Below are 6,171 nucleotides of genomic sequence, written 5' to 3'. Positions count from 1 at the left end.
TTGGGGCTGACGTCAGTCGTTGATGCTGTTGTGCTGCGGTTGAGGCTGGTTGAAGCCCGGAAAATCAACCAACTGTGAGCTGGTATTATTATTATAATTATTGCAAAACAATCAGCCCAGAGCGTCTTGCAAATGAAAAATGCTGAGCTGTCCGATGCACGAGCGCAAGATGGGTCGCCTACGAGTAGGCAGAGATTTAATGTTATGAAAATGGCATCAGCATTCGTGTGTGTCTTAAAAAAACGATGACATGTAATTCTGCTTAATCTTAATCTATTTCATCAGCACATTCAAACTTGGTTTCGTCAATTTTGGATGCTGAGGTTTATGCTTTTACATTTTTTTTTTATTTGAATTAGTAATTTTGAAAAGAATCTTTCAAAGTTACGGAATGGAGATCCAAAATTAACCGTTACATTTGTTACACCGAATATTCAGAGTCGAGAGAATCGTTCCCTCAACATTTATTCAGAGCTCAAAGCCAAAATCGAGAATAATGCTGCCAACTCACGCCATCATAACAAATGAGTTCATTTGTAAATTGATACAATAAATCTTCAAAAAGTATCGACATCTGACCACTCCTTATTCACCAAGTTGTGGTGGCCGAGGCAGTTAAGTCATTGGGTTAATCTGTCAAAGGTCTCTGGCTCGATTCCCGTAGTCGACACTGTTGGTTTTTTGTTTTGTTTTGACAGATGAACTTTTTTTGCAAATGAACCTCGAGGGAATGTTCCTCTCGCCCAACTCAAGCTGTTTTCTCTGTGTCCGTGAATATTCTCTCAACTCGAGGCCATTATTCTCTCGGACGAGTGCCTCCCAGTTTTGAGTGTATTAATAAACAAAAACACCAAATAGCCAATGTTGAAAATTAGATCCTTCAAAATTAACTTGAAAACTTGTGTACCAATATTGTTCTGAATATTTCTCTAGCCTTATGTTAACATTAAATTTTAATTGAGTGATCAATGGATCACTAGCATTTGAGCAATGTTTTGCTTATTTCTACATGCTTAAAAGTGTACAAAATAATCTAGTGGATGTAAAAGATAGATCAAGTTTTAACTGAAATATTTCAGGAATAAATTTTATTGATGCCTGGAATATTTCAGTTAAAACTTGTTTTTTTCTTTTTTCTAGATTTTTGAGCCCTTTTAGACAATTATAGAGTTTGTCAAAATGGACATTTTTATTCTTGAAACCCGAATTTTGGTCAATTCGCCAAAAACGCAATTTTTTTGAACCCCCTATTTCGAAATTGACCTACCTTATCGTCAACCAAAAAAAAAGGTTCTTCATGTTAGTTCGACGTGGGATCGCTGATATGCCTGTTGGTGATGTATTCAAATCATTAAAAATGTAAGGATTTTTTTAAATGGATAATTGTGAAGAAAAATGTATTTGAGAATCAGAAATACATTATACACCCAAAACTGGCAGCGCTAGTCCGAGAGAATGATGGTCTCGAGTCGATAGAATAGTGGTACCACGCAGAGAACACAGCTCGAGATGGGCGATAGAACTATTCTCTCGAGGTTCATTTGCAAAAAAAAGTTCATCCGTCAAACAAAAAACCAAAAGTGTCGACAACGGGAATCGAACCAGAGACCTTTGATAAACCAATCCTATGACTTAGCTGCCTCGGCCACCACAGCTTGGTGACCAAGGAGAAGTCAGAAGTCGATGTATGACACTTGTTGGAGATTTATTGATTCAACTAACGAATGAACTCATTTGTTATGATGATACCATTATTCTATCGATTTTGGCACTGAGCCCTCAATAAATTTTGAGAGAACGATTATCTCGACTCTGAATTTTGGGTGTATCATCTGTGTTATTTGTTAATTTGTTTGTAAAATTTAATTCAACAAAAAATTAACTTTGCATGCCAAGGTAATTAATACATCCCAAAACACTTCGTTGCCTACATGTTAGTCTTCATTACGTTCATAAATACTTCAAGATAAGCACAAATGATAATACATTTCCACGTCCGACGTGGAGCTTCCGTTTTTGTTTTTCGCCGCACATATGACGTGCACGTATAGAAAAGAAACCCAAAACAAAGCTTCCTGAACAGCCGTGGGCTAATTACGGTGAGTACGTCATTGCCTGCCAACATAAACACACGTGGTGGAATGTATTTCCAGGTGAGATTATTCACCAAAAAAAAAGTCTGCTAATTTAGGGTGGTAGAAAAAGAGGAAACTGTTTTTCTTTTTTTCAAAATTGCTGGCATATTTACGTTAGTAAAAACTCTAAGTACCGCATACATCAAATGCTAGTCAGATTACACACACTTTGTCGACAAACAATTTCCCCCGCTCAACACAAAGGAGGATAAAAACAAATTGATATTTATCTTCAAGTTTCCAGCAATTCGCACAAAGAAAGAGTTCCACCTTTCAGTCGTGTTGTGCTCAACCGTGTCTGTTTACTATGTGCACCACCATCATTAGGAGGGGAGACATCATCATATCATGCAGGTGGGTAGTAAACAATGCTTCAAGTTTCCTTGAACTTCACATTTTCCCATTTTCTCCGGCTCACTGTGGTTGTTTTTTTTTATTGTTTGCCTCTTTTTGCAGGTACAAGCTGGGGTTTTCTTTACACCTCAAAGACTTTATTTTCCTGGTTCCATGTGGGAGGTGAGCTTTTCCAACAGCAGCTTTTGTTTCAGGTGTTTGTTGGGGTTGACTTTCGGTTCGGCAATGTTGGTTCTTTGCTTGATATGGTAGAAAGTTTTGCAACTATTTTTGGGCCGATAGAAGATATGAGTTTTTCATTGTTGTCCATCACTAAAAAACTATGTTTCTTGATATTTGTCTATTAAATTTACGTTACAAAGTTAAACCTCAAAAATAAGCCACAAAATACAAAGAAATCGTAAAAAAATATCGATTTTTTTGAAGGGGTCCCATAAGCTATTGTTTTTTTTTATATATTTATAGGTCCTTTAAAAAAAACTCTGGAAATAGCCCATAGCCTTTTTCTCCCGTACATGCTTTTTGTGTATACGTTTTTTCATACAATATTTCATATTTTTGCTCACAAAAGTGATGTGCATGATTCTGCATGCGATTTTACACAGATTTTTTTTACTGTGTAGTTGAAAAGTTGAAATGAAACTTCTGCAGTTTATCAGTCAATGTTGCATTATTTACATTTTTGTGCCGTATGAATGCTTATATAGGTTTTAACGCGTTCCCCAAAACTCCATCTATTAGAATGGCCCATTATTACAATTCCCTTTATTTTGTTGTCTATGATTTTTTAAATCATATAATTCTTATTAAAATTTTAGAATTTTAGGATAATATTATTAAAAAATGTTGAAAAAATAGGTTTTTTGGTGGTTTTTGGCAATTTATGTATGACAGACTTGATTTTTCAGTTTCTTAAATATTTTTACCGGATAGCTCGTTCAATTTCTCATAAGTTTGCCTTTGACAGCTTTTTAATTTGACTCGTTTTAGTATTTACGTAAGCTTATTTTATATCCAGGTTTCTGCCACACTGAAAAAAATATTCTATTCTCAGTTATAACCAACGTAATTAAGCTTATATCTGTAAGCCCATATCCAATTGAAATGCTGTCAAAGGCAAACTAATGAGAAATTGGACGAGCTTTCTAGTAAAAATATTTACGAGACTGAAAAATCAAGTCTGTCATATAGAAATTGCCAAAAACCACCAACAAACCTATTTTTTCAACATTTTTTTAAACCGCTGTATCTTTACAAGGATTGGACATACACCCAGAACTGGGCATCGGCATACGAGAGGATAAAGAGCACGATTCGGTAGTAAAATGGTACTGTGTGCGGACGCAGAGGATAAATCCCAAAATTACCGAGAGTACTTTACTCATGGTTCATTTTCCAAAAAAGTTCATCTATCAAAAAAAAAAGTACCGATACCGAGACTCAAACACAAGACCTTCGGCATATTGTACCGTGCCTTTGCCGTATGGGCCACCACGGTTCGGTGACTAAGTGGCGGTCGTTTGTCCATATAAGCCACTCATAGGATGAGCTGTTCCAATGAACGAATGAACACGCGAGAGGGCTATAGGGACGTGGCGTTACATCGTGCTGCCACCTGGTTTTTTTAAGTGCAAGAGTGGAAAAGTGCTGAGTCATTGTCTAAAAATAGACGGCGTCCTATCTCGCCCAGCAAAATGAAGTCGATAAAGTAGTCGGTTTCGATGAGAAAAAGTGGAAAACGTGGTCTAAAAATAGCGACGCCATCCCCCTATACTCTCGCAATATAGCACTTTCCTCACGTTTCTTTTCGTGAGGACTATCCCCTCGATCTTTAACTTTGGGTGTAGGACAATGTTCAATATGGAGACTTTTATGTAAAATTGTCTGAGAAATCGATTACCATTATCGGTTTTCAAAAATTTTGACGTTTAGACTACTTTTCAAAAAACAGTTTTATTAAATGATTTTTGTATTTTTTTAGGAGAGACATACCATCCTGAATTTTTCGTGAGTCTCTTTGTAACATCTTAGGCTATTTCCTCAAAAATTTTGAACGAAAACAAATCGTGACAACACCAAATTTAACTTTTAAACTTAAAAATCAAAAAATCTCATAAAAGTGGCGTGTATTTTTATTTCAGTGTATTTTTTTTTTCAGATAACCTGTCCAATTTTCTACTAGTTTGTCTTTGACCACCAGGCTTCACTGAACACCAAGATCTGGTGCGCCGTGGTGCGGTTTTCGTGTCACTCTAGAAACCAAACCGAGCTGTTTATTGTCACACCATAGCAACTGTACCGAAAGCACCTTGGTACACCACCGGTGCACCAAACTGTATACCAAGATGCAACTCAAAAGAATGGTTGATCCAAGTAAACCGGAGGCGACATTGTTTTGATTGAGGTTTGTCAGCCATCATTCACATCTTCGGGGTGGCCTGGCGGATGTTTTCTCCGTCTTTTAATCATGAGGTTCGTGGTTCAATCCTGACTCAAATATTTTTTTTAATTTTATTTTATTTATTTTTTCAATATTTATTGTCAAAATCAGTGATTATATACATTTAAAAAAAAACTTCTTCGAACTTGCGACGCTTTAATCAAAGGGTTAAAATATTAATGGATTTTTGTAGTGGAATAGAGAAGACGTTCTGTATTAAGCAGGCAGGTTTAAATGAAAATGCCTATTTCAGGATTATATGCACGAGAAGTTAGAGTTTATATTTCATGACACTACGAAATTCTATTCCTAAAAAATTATCCTAACAAATAAAAAAACATTTAAAAAATAAAATAATAGCTGTCGAGATTCGAACCAAGAACCTTTAAAATACTAATGCAGTGCCTTAGACAACCACACCATTAAGAACTGTTGATTTCAGTTGGCTTGCTAGGCATCAAGAGTTCCAAACTTCTCCCGTGTAGTAGGCGCAGAAATCATGTTAAGTTTTGTGTACCCATCCACACCGCCGTCACACCAAACTTTGGTTTCGGTGCACCGATCAAGCTACCGAGCTGTGTCAGGTTTTGGGTCGTGACGAGAAATAGGGGGATGGCGTCGCTATTTTTAGACCACGTTTTCCACTTTTTCTCATCGAAACCGACTACTTTATCGACTTCATTTTGCTGGGCGAGATAGGACGCCGTCTATTTTTAGACAATGACTCAGCACTTTTCCACTCTTGCACTTAAAAAAACCAGGTGGCAGCACGATGTAACGCCACGTCCCTATGGTGCGCATAGAAAAACCGGGTCGGTTTCGATGAGAAAAAGTGGAAAACGTGGTCTAAAAATAGCGACGCCATCCCCCTATTGTCGCACCCGTCAAAAGGAAAGTCTGTTGACCACTCTTTGATACGATGCAACGGCTTTGAGATACAGTTATTTTTGAATGACAAAATACAAAAATATTTGAATAACTTACGCCCTTCTCAAATGTTATTTTCGAGTACTATTGGCTTCATATACACAAAAATGGCTTATATAGGCCTAGAATAACTTGTCTACAAAGTTTCGTTGAAATCGGAGAGGGTCGGGTACAAAAGTACCAGAAAAATTCCCGATTTGAGCTCCTATTACTCCTATTAAAAAAAGAACGATACACATTTTTGAATAATAGCTCATTGTCGGAATTGTTTACTGTGTTAAAAGGGTCACTCTGCTTAATAAATTTCTGGGAAAT

This window comes from Culex pipiens, chromosome 2 (assembly GCF_016801865.2).
Source record: "Culex pipiens pallens isolate TS chromosome 2, TS_CPP_V2, whole genome shotgun sequence".
Lineage (NCBI taxonomy): Eukaryota > Metazoa > Arthropoda > Insecta > Diptera > Culicidae > Culex > Culex pipiens.
This window is presented reverse-complemented; position numbering follows the sequence as displayed.